Source organism: Numida meleagris, chromosome 1, assembly GCF_002078875.1.
Source record: "Numida meleagris isolate 19003 breed g44 Domestic line chromosome 1, NumMel1.0, whole genome shotgun sequence".
NCBI classification, from domain to species: Eukaryota; Metazoa; Chordata; class Aves; order Galliformes; family Numididae; genus Numida; species Numida meleagris.
The window spans coordinates 19,590,504-19,607,250 of NC_034409.1; positions in this window are offsets into that span (position 1 = coordinate 19,590,504).

Sequence of the window (16,747 nt, forward strand, 5' to 3'; positions counted from 1 at the left end):
GACGCTTCTACACCAGATAAAGACAATGCATACAGTTTTCAAAGTTCATACATACAAAGTTAATATTTCAACCAATTTTTGAAATTTCTCATAGAGTGATTTAGCCAATCTCAGATTCTTTTCTGGCAGTCAGTTCCCACGTAAACATTTATATCAGTGTCACTAATTCCATGTTGACACTGGACACATATTTTCCAGTTAATAAGCCTTGATAAATCAGTTAGAAATTTAGAAAAACAAATAATTTAGCCTACCAAATATATTACCATAAATTACTGTAAAGCTTTTTATTCTTCTTTCAAGATTGGAGCACTGTCCAGGATAAATCATCTGATGGCAGCCATTTAAAACACCTCTTTAATGCCTGCCCACAGGTCAGTAAGTAGGACTCAAGTAAGTATTCACATATACATCCACAAGTCAGACCATATGCACTACTAGATTGGATATAGTACATCACTTTAATTTTGGTATTTTCATGCACCAGTTATCAGTAGATTCCCAGACATAAGGATAGTATGGTGTAGGTGGTTTTTTTGTTTGTTTGTTTGTCTGTTTTTTTAATATGGAAACTTATGAGTACTTGGTAAATAAGGTATTTGCCTTTGTTCATAAGATGCATTGGAAAGATTTTAACACAATTTCTTACCTCCTCAATCTATTCAGCCACTGAAAACCATTACTTGCTAAAGGTGGCTGCTATCAGTTTCTAACAGATAGCTCTCAATAATTCAAATTTTCAGCAATATTTATTTACTCTTAGTAATGTCAATAAACTGGTTGCTTTGCTTCTCCAGCAAGTATCAAACTCTAAATACCTGTGGAGAGTATGGACTATATTCAGAGTCAAAATAGATTCTTTGTGAAAATGCAGCTTGAATTTGAAGAATGAGATTCAAAAACGTTTTTGAACATAGAAAAAAAACTGTGTAGATCTCATAGCATGCAGCTTGGGAAGTTCTCTTATTTTTCAACATCTGAAGTCCATTTCTGTGTAGGGGTTTTAAGGTGTGGTCTGGTGCCTGTACTGTATGTACTATATGTACTACTAAAAAAAGCTAATTTTACAGCCTCATTGTAATTAGTCCCTTGATTATTAAAAAGAGGTATGCTTCCCTATATATCCTGTGCAGCACAAAAATATTAATTTCCTCTTTCATTCATCCACCTAGAAGACTGGAAAGGGTTATTTCAGTTATAACGAACAAGTGCTGTTACAGCAGAAAGAAGCAGAATGAAGCAGTCAAGAACTCCAGTACTTTTTATTTTCCATTATTTTTTATTGTTGTTATTTTTTTCTAAGTAATAGATACATTTTATAAACTTTTTTCTTTCTCTCTAGGATGATCAGTCTTTAAAATGTATTGAATTTATACATTCAAATTAGGTATGCTGAAGGATAAAAATGGTTAATATTGATGTTGGAAGAAATAGATCAGAAGGCCTTTATCAACTGCTTACTATTCTCACAATGGCACTGCCAGTGATTGAAAACATTTCTCTGGTTTTGGGTGGTAGTCTAGCACGCTGTTAATAATGAGCAGACAATCTACAGTTTTATATTTTAAAAAGTTTCCTGTCAAAAGCCAGATCTCCTTCCCAGCACAATTTTCCTTATTTTACAAGTCCTGCAGCTACAGCCAGACTTAGCTGCTCTTTGAACAGTCCTTAATGTAAATGTGTTACCATTTGTCCACAGCAGTGATTTGAATGCATGCAGTTCTGATCAAATATATTTGAATCATTTACTCATAGGATTACAGGCTTAATTGGAGAACAAATACAAGTCAAAATGGACTACTGCTGGATGCCCCAGGAGACTGCTTTTCTGAATTTGTAATAAACTGATCTTGTGTATACAAATATGGCAAGACAATGAGAATAAAAACCTAAGGGAGGTTGCCATCAAGTTGTGAAACCATCCGGGAAGTGCAGAACTTATGTTCAAAGTTTATGAAAATGTAACAGATGGTGTCTATCATAGAAGTAACTCTGTTTACAGTTACAAGAAATATCTTTAACAAAAGCTGGCATTTGGCTAAACTTGCTAGATTTGTATCTTGTTACAATCCAGATGTGGGTTTGCAACGTGTTTCTTGAGGTCTGTTAAGTCTTTGGGATATTCTTGGCTGAATATTGTCTGCTCAAGAGGGATCTTAATTATTTCAAATGGAAACCATGAGAAATTTCAATGTGTTTCATAAGATCTAGGCAATACCAGGCAAAATAAGATAACTTTGGGCAGTTGTTCTTTGTGTTTCCAAGGGTCACTTGAACCAGAACTATCCTTAGTTTCCTGTAATGCTGTAACAAAGCACCAATGACCTAGTCTAGACATGTCTACTCCAAAAAACACAGGTATATCCAAGTAGGGCATATTGAAGTAAGGCACACTGGAGCATGGCACACTGACAGGCTAAGTCCCAGTGATGTGATGCTGTGGCTATACGACTTCAGAATTTGATCTGGTTCACATCTGGTCAGCCTGAAATGCAGGAGGGTCTGGCAGCAGCTGGCCGCATGAACATGATATTTGTTTCTGACGTCCATCAGGATTATGGAGATGCAAAGTAGTTATTGTATAGCTGTGGAAAACGCAGTTTTACCTGAATTCCTGATCACTGAACCTCTGCTGTTTCCTTTTCCACTGCCTGATTTCTTAAGTAAAACCAGTTCCAGCAGCCTGCTTCATCAATATGAGCTTATTTTTACTTTAGATTCTGCGGGGTGATTCATAGTCTGTGTTGGTACTGCTTGCTAGAAGGGATACTTAATTACTGATGGGAGCTGCCAGCGCTGCTATAATACAAGCATATATTATTTGTACATCTAACTGATGATAATTTCATTCTTCTTTGGCTGCATGAAAAGAAAATTAAAATAAGTGATAGCTGTATTTTGGCTTGTTATCTACTCTGGACCCCAAAATACAAACTAAAGACTACTGGGGTGTTTTAACTATGCTTTTTATTATTGAGCATTTTCATGAACACAGTGTTCAAGAGATAAAGAATCAGTCTGAAAGATCCTGAGAATATACCTCAAGAAGCAGTATGGTAACCAAGAGGTGGCCAGCACCCCTGGAAAAGATTAGGGTGGGAGATGAAGAGGAGAGGACAGTGCAAAGCCTCCTTAAGGAGAAATCAAATAACCAAAATCCAGACACTTACCTGCCACTAGGACTCCACATGACTCCAAGTGCACAAAATGCCATGGCAGTGGAAGACCCTTCCATATCTCTGAGGGCTTGAGAGCAGGGCTGCAGTGATGAAGGACAATCATGTGCTTTGGAATTAGAGGCTGATGCCCAAAGAGGTTCAGCATTTGTCTGGAGTGCTTTTTCGAGAACCTCGAAGTAATGGCAGAGGGTAAGGAGAAATATGTGGGTGAGGACTTCAGTGTAGGGAGCAGAAATAAGGAAGAGAGTTTTGAATAAAACATATTTGTACAGTAATTCTCTCTGCCTCTTTCTCACCAAAACCTTTTACTCATCTTTTGCTTGGGAGTAGAAGAGAACTATTTAAAACATTATACACTGCAGTTTTCATGTGCATTATGTTGAATCATCCCTAACTAAAGTTAACAAAAAGGTCAGACCATTACCTTTCAGAAAGGTGCACCTTAGAATGTTAGCAAACATTTCTAAGTCATTATCAAAATTTAGCAGTGATTCATACTGTATCAGCCTGACTTAAATCAGAACTTTGTCCTGCTATGAAAATAAGGATTTTAATTAAAGTATCTTGTGTGTAAAACTATCTTCTCCCTAGTAACAATGTAAAATAGTAGCCTAGTGGTGAAACAATACTCTGTCGAGATTTTTATTTTACATCCTCCTCCACCATCTCCTCCTACCCTGGTATTCCTGAAGAAAGGTTTGGAAACATTCATCTGGAATGTAAAAGTACCACAGTGGAAGTTCCACTGTGGAAATTATTTCTGTGCAGTATTAAAATCTGCCTTCTTCACAATGTTTGCATACATGTCCTTCCCAAGAGTAGACACTAAAAATTCTGCTCTATTTGTTAACTGCTGGCAGAAATTAGGGCCTCAGTTTTGTTTCTCACATGTCGGGCAACTTCTATAAATAGCTGTATTTTCAATTCCATCTACCTAAAGTGGGTCAAGTCACATTACATAACACTTTATAATTTCAGTTCTTTCAATTTTTAGTAACCTGTAAGATGTTCAGCTACACAAAATAAACCAACGTTGTTAAAGTTCTGCTCCCTGCATCTAAAAGTGTGTGTTATCACCCCTTGAAAATGGAATTAGTTGTAGGTTTGGTAGTCAATGGAGATGTGAAACGTGTTAGCCAGCTTTGCTTCTGTCTCCTGTCTTTTTTATCCTACATTCCATGGTTCTGCAGCAGCTGGACACTGAGCTAAGTTTTCTCCCAATGTCTGGGCTACTTTCCAAGTAGGTTCTTTGAACAGATGTTCCCTCTGAATTTTATCGAGAGCTGTTTTCTTTATGCCTAGAACCTGCCATATGCTTACAGAAAAAAATGCACTTTGTTTCTAGGGGAGTAGCCCTTTATAATGAGATTCAGCAAAATCCATGAGTGAAAAGTTCAAAATTCAAATAATTCTTTAGTTATCCAAGATTTTTTTTCTTAGCCAAGTACAAGTAAATTCTCTAAACTGCACATTTTCCTCTGTCTCCTAATGGTGTCACTTTCTTTTAGTGCAAGAGCAATAATTTCCTTTTTGTGAGAATAATTTCAGCATCATTTTCTAGTCCTCAGATTGTACTCTACGTACTGATTCAGGATATTCCTTCTTTGTTTCTGATGAGGATGTTCAGATTTTAGATAAAAATGAGAATGCTTAGATTTATTGATAGTAAGTACACCTGAAGATTCACAAAGCCTGATGGAATTCCAGTGATGGAGAAGTGATGTTTTGGCTTAGCCAGACACAAAGGTTACAGGAAACTTATTTAACAAAGTTTAATTCCCTTCCAAAGAACAAAAACATGGAATCCCAGTGTTAGGAATCCAATTTCTAGGTAACTTTGCCTCTGGGTAAATCTACATGTCTGGGTGCAGACAATATGAGTCCACTCTGCCTGCAATCTGAGCCAGACTGCCATGAAAGAATGCTGTTAAGCCTGAGCTAATAAGCTTAATTAGAGAAATGATAACTTAATTCACACTTTAATGCCATTATACAGTTTCTAGACCAGCACACACACACACACACAAATGCATGTGTGTAGCAATCTGCACCAAGACATGAAGATGTGCTCTGAAGATCTCTGTTCCCAGCAAAACTTTCCTATTTATCTTCCCCTCTATTCCTCACCATGTAATATCCCAGCATTGTGTATGAGCTAAGAATTTTTTTATTAAGGTATGCAGAAATTAAAATTATTAAAAAATCCAAATATTTATTGAAGATCTGCTCATTTTAGATTTCATTGGACATTTTTTTTTCTTTTTTAAGTGCTAGGAAGTACAGTTGCATCTTCTAACAAACTACTGTAATTCAGTTCTAAAGCAGATGAAGTTTTACAAAACTTAATCAAATTGAGAGGATGCATGGATATCACAGATCATGAAAAGGAACTTGAACTGATTTTTTTGCAGTAGTAGACTCACAACAGAATTTGTCTTGTATTTACTCAGAAGAAATAGAGTGGTGCAGAATTTGTAACATACCCATTTTAAAACATTTTTTATATGTAAGATAAAACATTAAAGCGTAAAAATTGACACATTTTCACATCTATTTTCAAAAGGATCATATTCTTGTCCTAATCCCTTTCAACAGCACCACTAGGAGGAAACTCCACCAGGAAATGTCATCACAGACAATGACTGTTTCTGTTGTTTTTAAATTATATTATCTATTTTCCTTGTCAAAAATCACTGCATTACTTTTGAGTTTGAATGACATTTATTTCTTTCCATTTTTTTTTATTCATATCCACTGCAAAAAAAGGAACCAAAAAACCCACACCATAACATCCATACACTCCCCTGAGTAAACTGATTATTTTGGCAAAATTTTAGTCGTTTGTATTGCGACTAAGTATCTAGTGGACTGCACCGGTATTGTGGAAGATGAAGTTAATAATGACTAGGGTGGTGTGTATTAACCGGAATTTTATAGAAGTGGTATTTAACAGTCTGTTAAAAGTACTTTCACAGCAGTCAACTTTTCTTTACTGTGATTCACCGACTGAGCTCTACTCTGCACCTTATGAGTGTTACTGGAATTACTCCATATTTAGCACTGCTCCCACTACTTGGTGTTTCTCAGAATCAGATCTCTGATCCATTAGAAAAGATAGATAAATAAATAAAAAAAGCCTGTCACTCACTTCAATGTCGTTACTTGTAATACACAGCAAAAACATTTTATTTTCTTTGAGTTTTCTGTGTACTATGCACATTAATCTCTACCACATTTGATTCTGAAGGAGTCATTGTTTTACAAACACAAACTAATAGGATCCATTATGTTTGCTCGAGCATTACAGTGACTATTCAGGGACACAGAATTTCACTCTTATAAAAACAGTCATTAATGAAAGTTCTGACTTAGAAAGGAAACCAAAGGAAAACATTCATGTTCTCAGTGTTTCATCAATACTTATCCAAAAAGAGTGACAGCAAGGATATTCATCCTCATTAAGCCACTTTTTGTCATTACGTATTTACATATTCCAACTTTAAAGCCCATTAACTACATTGCTGCACTGTGATGCGTGAAATTCAGAATTTGACAAATATACCAGGAACTGCCTGCATTTTCTGCATATGTTACATGTCTCTCAGCCAACATAATTAATTTTTGTAGTGTACTTTTAGACAATGAATATGGCATGCAGCCATGAAACAGTTACAATTTTGTATCATTCTTCTCTTCTTTATACAAAATGTGTTTCCCATTTTTTGAAGAGAGATTACCTCATCAAAAGTATTTCATACTTTATAAATGATAAGATCTATAGCAGGTGTCTAGAGTGTTTATTGCAATAACAACCATTTGTGATTCTCTCACAGCGCTAAAACAATGCAATGTGTATTACTCACCACATTTTTAGACTAGGAAGAAGAGGAGAGTAGGTTTCTTGTGTTCTTAATAGAGCATTCCAGCTTTTACTCACATAAATTATAACATTAACCAGAATGGTCAGTTTAGTAATTAAATTTAAACAATTATCTCTGTGTGTACTATTGATTAAGAGTTTTCTGGAAGATAGATGTTTTCCTGAATCCAAGCACAAATTAAGTTGTAATAATGATTACTGTGATAGAACTAAAATAAAATAATTCAATTTAACGTTTAAGTGGTGGATAGCTGAGTTTTTTGTTGGTGGTGTGTTTTGATTACGTTTCTTTGTTTTCGTTTTTTTCCCCTTTCCTGAAGTATTATACTTAGCTTAAGTTGGGGAGGTTATTTGGAATTAAAATGAAGAGCTCATTTCCTTTGGAAAAGTTAAAGACCAAAGGCCTAGGGACAGTTTTTCTGAAATGGCTCATTGGAGTTCTTGAGTTACATTCTCTCCTGAAGCACAGAAGATATTAATGTTATGACTTTTGGTTATTGGTATTCCACATCATAACATCATGTAGTGTACTGGGAGTTAAAGAGTTAATGCTCCAGTTCCGTGGAGCATGGATAGTTGTGGGTACCTGGTTCTCAGAAGAGAAGAACTACTACATTCCCCAGAGGGCTTTATTGTTCTGTTATGGTTTTCCGTTCAGAGGGAAAGATTAAACTGTTCACATACCATGAGACGTGTTCTCTTCTCTGCCCATCTCTCATCCTGGCAGCATCTTGCTCCCTAACCATCTCACTGTCAGAACTAGAGTAAGGCCTACTTTAACTTTGGACTCTCTCTCTCATTTTATTGGATTTATTAGCTTAAATTGTAATTATGGTGTATTATATTGTGTTATTTTGCATTCCGATATCTTATTTAGTAAATTAGTTTCTCCTCAGATTGTTGCCGCTGTTTTGTTCTCAGGCCCATCTCCCTACCCTTTCTCCCTTTTCCCCTTCCCGGGGCTTGGGTCTGTGAGTCCCCCACCCCATTAGTCATGGAACCGGGCTGAACCTGCCTGTAAACTGTTGACACCAAACACTTGAGTAAAAGTTATGAAATCTTGGGAATAAACACCAGCATGGAGAATTGTATTTCCCTACTATGTTTGGATACACAAACAAAAATTAACAGAGCTGGTGAAATCCTATTTCTTTATATAAAAATAAAAAATAAAAAAAATAAAAATAAAAATAAAAATAAAAATAAAAATAAAAATAAAAATAAAAATAAAACAATATCTGAACAAAAAAGGTCCCATAATTTTCATTTATAAACTATTTTTTTAAAAACCGATTTCCACTAAATAGATCTTACACACATGCTCAGTGCAATACTTTTCCCTTCATTACTTCACCTAATACCTAAATTCTCTAAACCACTGTATTTAGTCACCAAGTGGTGAAAAGACTGATTAATGCAACAAGCTGAGATACAAGATATTGGAAATATGCCTAATTATGCCAATGTCTTTCTTATGGTGTTTACAGCTCACAGCATAGGGCGATTTGGGAGGGCAGACAAAATTCACAAAGCTAGTTCAGACCTCATTATCTTTTATTCCTTGTTAACTTCAAATTACTTTCCTTAACTAGATGATATGAAAAAGTGTAAGAAACAGATGGTGTGAGATGTTTCCAATTTGAAGTGTAGCCTTCATTATATATGGCAGAAAAACACTTTCTATTGTTGAAATAAGAACTCTGTGACAATTTATGAGTGGTTTGAGTAACAACTTACAAAGGAAATACAGTGCAACACTACCTAAAAGTGATCTAAATAAAAATAAATAAATAAATACATCAGTGCAGTGACTACAAATAAATACCACTGTTCATTTATCAGTTATTCATTAGTCATTAATATGCAAAATAATCTAGTGATTATGATTTAGCTCTCTTCAAGTCTAAATCTAAAATTCTAATTAGTTTCCTTTCCCTCCTTTCTGGTAATAATAAATATCAGAATGCTTTTCTCAACTTTATTTTCTCCCTTAAAAGCTTTCCCCCCAACATCTCTCCACCACACCCCACCATGGCATAGTGTCCAGAAGTATTCTTCTGGGATTAAAAAATCACCTGAGATCATCTTTATTGCAATAAGGTGAGACACTGACATGTAGTTCACATTATCTCCAAGTTGTCCAAGCACAAGGTTCTGATCAAGGTAGCAAGAGCTCTGACTTTTTTGTACCTGCTATCAGATACTCACGTATTTCTAAGACTCGACCCCAGCAGGACAGTTCTCAGTGTTAGTCACTTTTAAATCAAGAGTGATTGGTTCCAAGGTTATGGTTCAACTTTCTGCCTTTAAAGATGCAATCACAGAGTTTGGAGCTGAAGTTAAATTTTCTTGAATTTAAGGACTTCAGATAAAAGGTGTGCATTCAGTTTTCAATACATTTTGATACTTTGATAAAATTGAAGTCAAAAACCCATATAAAATCATTTCTTATTCCACATATAGGACAGGCCACTGAGTTCCACCCAGATAGCCTATATCAAGTCTAAAGGCCTTTATCAGGTTAAGCACTTCAAGTCTTGAAAATTAAAACTTAGTAGCAAAAGTATAACGTTAGTGAGACTGAGATTATATGAGTCTCTAGGCTCTCCTGTTGACAAGAGTTAGCTGGCTAAATACAAAATAAGCCTCATAATTTATGTATTCTTGTCTACCTTGGATGAAGTTTAACAGTCTTAGAGCCAAGATGAAAGAGAAGGGAGACCACACATGGTTATCATAGAAAGTAGATATCTGTATCTAGAGCTACATGGGCAAGATGCTGTGGTCTGCAAACAGTGATGATCCATTTAAGTTTCTAGTTTCCACTTTGTCTGTGGAATGGAAGCATTATGGAAGAAGGCTTTTTGAAGGCCTTATTCCGCAGTGAAAAAGTGTTTCCTGGTAGGATCATAGTGTACAGGACAACCACAATGGGATATGAGCCGTACTAGAAAGATTTGTGATAAATTAGTGTTCTGAGCCAGATTTCTCAAATATTCACAGTCAAAACGAGTGAGAGTGAAAAATTCTAAGGACTAGATAGATTCAGTCAGGATAACACCTCTCATGAAATACTAATCTGCAAAATAATATCCAAATGATTTGAGAGGGTGAACAAGCTGCTAACCATGATTTAAGAAGCTATATTTTTTCTGATCTCACTTAAAGAGGACATATGTTTTCAGATGTTTCAGGCAGTAGTGAATTAAAAAAACAGAGGATTATGTTTTTACTTCTGAGGTAAAGGCAGCAGCATAAAGTAAAATTAGAATAAAGGTAAGAGATAAAATCTTCTGGAAATTAAGCATAAGTTATATAAAATGGTTAGAATCTTGTGTGGAAATTAGAAATTCAGATGTGGTCTGATAATCATGAGTGATCGGAAAAATGGAACAGTTAATCTCGGAAGAAAGTAAGTCTGTATAAGAAGAAAGCTGTAGTGAAAAAAAGACAGTCTGGTTCTTGGTTTACAGCAGGACTTCATGTCGAATGAATAAAATAATATGCAGAAAATTAAAAATGAATGGAAGAAGAGCTTCATGCTGAGACGGGAGAGTATAATTAGTAACTAGGGAGTGAATAGGGCTGAACAGAAGGACCTCAAAATGTTTTCTGTATTTCCCTGACCAAGACAAAATCAATTATCTCCCTACTGTTCCTGACAAATGCTTTTCCTGCATGTTGGACACTCCAGTGCTTTACCAGGCAATCTATTCCCCCCCAAAAGTGAAGTGCTTATGCATTTTCTACAACTGAAAAAGGAACACAAAAATGTTAGAGGAAAAGCGAAATGAATATGCATGATGTAACATATGAAGTAAAGAGTCTAAGAATACTTTTCTGTTTAACTCATCCTGCTCTGCAGACTATTCTGCTATGCCATAGGCACAGCAGCAATATCTTACCAGAAAGGGAGAAAGAATTTTATATGTGAAAAACATTCTAAAAAGAAAACAAAAGTAAACAAAACAACAACAATCAAAACAAACAAACAAGCCAACCTCCCAATATGAGAGTTTGATCTTTCCAAATTTTAGAGAAATGAGAAAAAGAAAAAAAATCAGTAATAAAGAGTATTCTCTGAGGTTCCAGGTGGCCTAGAGAGAGAATAAGGTAAGAACTAACCTCAGGAAGTTCTGAAGGAGAACATGGAGAAATATTCAGGTTGAAATCATTATTAAGAAAATTCCAGTGCTAACAAATATAAGATGAAATCAGGAAAATAACCATGATATATTGTAAAGATTAATTTAAAAATTTTGCAGAACACTACCCTAGCTGCAATTAGAAAAATATTTCAGAATTAATTGTCCCATTCAAGAAACAAAATACTTCCTAAGTCTTATGAAACAGATAATCTGATCTGGTAAATGGGAGCACTGCCTGTTTAGGCTAACTCTTTAAAGGAGAGGTGCAGTGACACCTTATCAGCAAATTATGATAATCTTCAAGGAGTAAAATTTATTTATTCCAGTATCTTCAAATGGAAATCTTATCAGAGATAGAAAAAGATTACAGAAAGCACTGGGTGTATCGTGTACTTACTCTGAGCAACATACTTGTAGAAATTCAACAAGAAAATGATTAAAATATTTTATTTTTTCTGCATTTAGTATATTTTAGTACTTAAATATGCTGGCATAGAAAAAGGAATTGTAGGGAAAAAAATGGTTTAAGATACACAGTGAAGAATATCTTCAAGTTGGAGACCTGGAAAATTAAAGGAAAGGAGTTATCTTCTTTACGTAAAGCCTATAGATATCTGCTGCCATTCATAGCACCCTCATGCACACCTTTTTATTGATTAATTTGTATATAAAAATGATAGACACTTCTCCCACATACATATTTTTGTCAATGACAATGATTGTCTATGAATATCAAATAATATACAGTAGGATGTGATTATGAGTTGCCAGGTTTGATTTGTGGAACACATCACATTTGCATTCTCTGAATAATACCATGAGATATAAATAAAGACAATATTAATAAAAAAAACTTGTTTAGCTATTCATGAGGTATTTTAATAAATGAAATAGATGTTTCTATGTATTTGTTGGCTTTTCCATTCATCTTCTTTTCATATTTTAATTCATTTAGTTCAAAAGTGTTAGATATCCATGCCTACCAGATAATCCTATTAAAATCTACACAGAAAATGTGAATGATTGCAGGTCAGTTTCTTTTCTTTTGTCATATGAAGAATGCTACAAACAAGTATCGTTTAAGATAACCTGTCTTTTGACCTCAAAATCCTGGAAGGACAGGTACTTTCTGTTCCAGCAATGAAGAACTGCATTTTTGTCAATAATTGTTCACAGCAGTATAAAGTGCAAATAGAATGCAAGCTGAAGACAAAAATGGTAGGAAGAGGATAGGAAGTGTGTAGAGTGACTGTATACAGGGTATATGACCAGAATTTGGTTTTATGACTTTAAAACAAGTTCATGGACAAGATTCAGCCCTAACAAAAACAAACAAAGAAAACATATCAAGGTTTATTGAATATCAAAAGACATTTTGGTCACAGTACTTGTATTATCTTTCCAGGGTTGCCATGTTTCCCTTCTCTACGGAGTACTTCTATCTATTTTTTGTTGTGCTTATTCCCTTCTTTTTAGTTACATATCTGCTGTGAGTGGGTGGCTGTCAGTGCATGTAGGAGAGCACTTGGTTACATCAGGAATTCTTCTTGCTTCATGAGTGAGAGGAGTGAAGGAAAAACTCCCACTGACACACATTCTTCAGCATTTTTAAATAGATTTACCAATGCCAAAGAGTAGAAAATCTGGATACCTACAATCTAAGGGCCTACTCGTGACTTTCACACCTACCCACATCCACATCTACATTAAGAAAGCAGGAGGCACCCACCTGCACTGCCACAACTGGTCCAGAGAGTCCTTCCTCCATCTAAAGACCACGATGAAAGAAAAAACCCTTCAGTAAAAGCAGACATGAGGATACATTAAGATTACCCACTAGTTTCATAGGGATTTGACAGAAAAAGAAAAAAAAAAACAACAAAAAAACCACTTCTTCCTTGAAGCTGACCCATGCTCACTGAGGACAGTAGAAAGAACAGAGCATCTGAACCGCAAGGTAATTCCTAGGCCAAGAATTCTGGCAAAGGCGAACATCTCTTGTCAGTTTCTGTAAATTATTTTCTTTAATATCTGTGGTCTGAATCCATGCCCAGTTTTAAAAGAAATGGAGAAAAATTGCCTTTCAGCAAAATAATGTGGGAATTGAACACAGATAAGTCCCATTCCTTATGCTCTTGAAACTTTTCTTAAAAATAAACACTCAGAACCTCAAAGACAGCTGTAACATGAATAACTGTCATCATATTTAGTGAGCAATTACATATTTTCATGTGTTTTCTGTGACACAGTGGTTATATCTTCTCTTCCATAAACCCAACACTATCACTGTGTTTATTGATACTAAAGGAACCATATCAGAAAAGAGTAGATAAGTTAATATCATTATTATGATGTCATTTGAAAGTGAGAGGGTAGTGGAAAAATGTCAGCAATGATCTTCAGAGACTGCGTTCAGCTGCCATTATGATATATCATAATTATCATCGTCATCAAAACAATAGATCTTGTGAGATGCTGCTAGGAATTGTTCTGGGAATGCATACGTTTTTTTCTATTGCTTCATTCTTACACTAAGTACCACAAAGCTGTTTGCAGTTAAACCGTTATAACCATCGTATGCCATCGTACTTTTTCTTTTGCTCTGAAAGCAATATAAATGCCAGGGAAAGTGAGGAAACCTTGAAGTGCTGTGTTTTCTAAAGAATGGTATACTGTGAACAGAAATATGTGCTAAGCTACAACTATGTGAACAAGCCCATTGCCCAATGATTTGACCACCAGAGTGTGTCAAAGAGAGTGTTGTCAGTAGGTCTAGGGAGGTACTCTAGAGAGAATCCAGTGGAGAGCCACAAAGGTAATTAGAGACTTGGAGCATCTCCTTCATGAGAAAATGCTCAGAGACCTGGAACTGTTCAGCCAAGGGAAAGAAAAGACTGAGAGGGGAAATATCTAAAGTGTGGGAGTCAAATGGTTGGAGCCAGGCTCTTTTCGGTGGTGCCCAGTGACACAAAAATGGGCAGAAAGCACAAAATGGAACACAGGAAGTTCCATATGAACATGAGGAAGAACTTCTTTACTGTGAGGGTGACGATTCACTGGAACAAGCTGCCCAGAGAAGTTGTGTAGTCTCCTTCTCTGGAGATTTTCAAGACCCACTTGAACAATTTCCTGTCCAACCTACTTGAGGCAACATGCTTTAACAGGAGGGGTTGGTCTCGATGGTCTCTAAAGGTCTCTTCCAGCCCCCGCAATTCTGTGATTCCATGAACAGTGTATTACAATGGCAACAGCTAATTTTTATTTATTAATTCTACTCATAAATTATATGAGATAGGACTGATAACAGTAATTGTAATAATTTCACCCAGCTAAACTAAAAAAATGCCTTGCCAAAGGCATTATTTGTGAGATCAAATGTTTACATACTTTCAAGTGGACACTAGTCAAGTTCATTGAATAGACAAATTTGAAGAACTCTTAGAAATATGGAAATAATGTATCATTCAGGATCTGCCTGAGTCTCTAATTATGAGTCTCAAACTGTACTCAGTAAGTGAGTCTATAAGATGAAGCTTTTATTCTGCTCTAATCAAAGCTCAGTGCTAACTGTTGAAGATCTCTAAAATCCTGTTCCCACCTCCACAACTCCTTAATGTCATTCTACTCATGTTTTTACATTAATATTAGATTTTTGTATTGACTCATCCGAGAGTTTTTCAACATAAGAGAACACACAAAAAAGTTCTGGTTACTGTTTTATGTGCATTGTTTTTATTAGTTTTATAAGAGGCTTTGTGATTTTGCTTTGTTTATTCTGCTGGAAGATGTTTTCATGGGTTTCACAACACATGCCCATTTTATTCATTTTTTTCATATGAAGGTTTACATAACAAGCTCTCGGGATTGATGATTTTACCACTGTCAATGAGTCGTTATGTAAAAACCTTGCAGAATTAATGTACAAAAGAATTATGATCTCCATGAATTATGTTTTTATTAATAAACAATTCTGATATTTCAATGCAAGATATTCATCAATTTGTTCATCATATAAAAACGTAAAGGAGTTTAAAAGGAAGATAGATGATAACTGCCTTTCTACAGTGGCTCTTACCTCTTACCAGTCTATAAGTATTCCACTTTGAAGATACTTAATGGGACTCAATCTAGTTTTAATAATCCAAAAGTTAGATGTCTACTCTAAATTTAGGCTCCTTCTGCATGGTAAGGGAAGGAAGACATCTGTTTTGAAAGACAGATTTACCTTCACTATCTCTGGAAATATCTAAGTCTCTTTATGGAGTCTAAAAGGAGACTACATGTCTGATTTAGACTGGGCACCTAATTTCAGAAGGCTACAACTTAAAAGAGACAAATGCACCCATAGATTAGTTTATTATAATATGATCTTTACTAATTTAAATTGAATTAAATTCAGGGCATTCTGTTTTCTTTAGTTGTGCATTAGACTCTACTCATTTTGAATATTTTGAATCTTTTCTTGTACACGATTACACAATTAGTCACTCAAACTAGAGTCCTTCCTTCTCACCTTCCTATAGTAACAACAGTAGTAAAACTAATGAAGGGAATTTTGTAGATACAAAATGCCGGTAATGAGGACACGTCAGTATTTAATTTCAAGTAATTTTGTTGAGTTTAGAAAAACTTTGGGGTAGTTTTTATCATGATACGTATTTATTTTCTCACCATGTTTCTTTCATATAAAGAATTCTGAGGATTAAATGTTGATAACATATTATTAAAACAATATTAATGATTAAAAATGAAGTAAGTAAAATTGTATCAGAAATTTGGTTTAACTTTTAAAATGTCATGTATTTCAAAATTCTGACTTGTCATTTTTGTAAAGTTACTGCTTGGAATTACATTGACTCTGACCAGGATAAAAAAAAGCAGCAAATGTGGATGAGATATACAGAAGGAAAAGTAAGAAACATTCAAATACAACCCAGTCCATGCTCAGGATTCTACATTATCAGTTTTGAAGTAAGTCACCCTTCTGATTTGAAGAGTTATGTCAGTATATCTATACTCACAAAAAGTCTGCTGTGACAGATAATAGTTTTGAGGTGAGACTGATAGAAAGTGGAGTTCTCATATTTGGATACTGTTTCAAAGTAGTGCACTGCTGGCTCATGTCCAGCTTCCATTCACCAGACCCCCAAACCCTTCTATGCAGGGCTACTCTCAGTGAGTTCTCCCAGTCTGCACATATATCTGAGATTGCCCAGCTCAGGTATAACACCTTGTACTTGGCCTAGCTGATACTCATTTTGTTCATGTGGACCCAATTCTCAAGCTTATATGATACAGAACTTCTCAAGCTGAAGGTACAGAACAAGTGCTGAGACACAGCTGTCTTGTATTTTTTTCCAGTTAGTTGTTAAAGTGCATTTGTGTCATAGTTTTCAAGCAGTGGAGAGAAAGCTGATCTGGAACAGCATTTAGAAATACCACTAAAAGGACCGAAAACACGTGAGATATCTTATTTTGAATACTGTGATCAAGACTATGTATAAGATCCAGACACTTTCTAGTTTTGATATACCTTACTC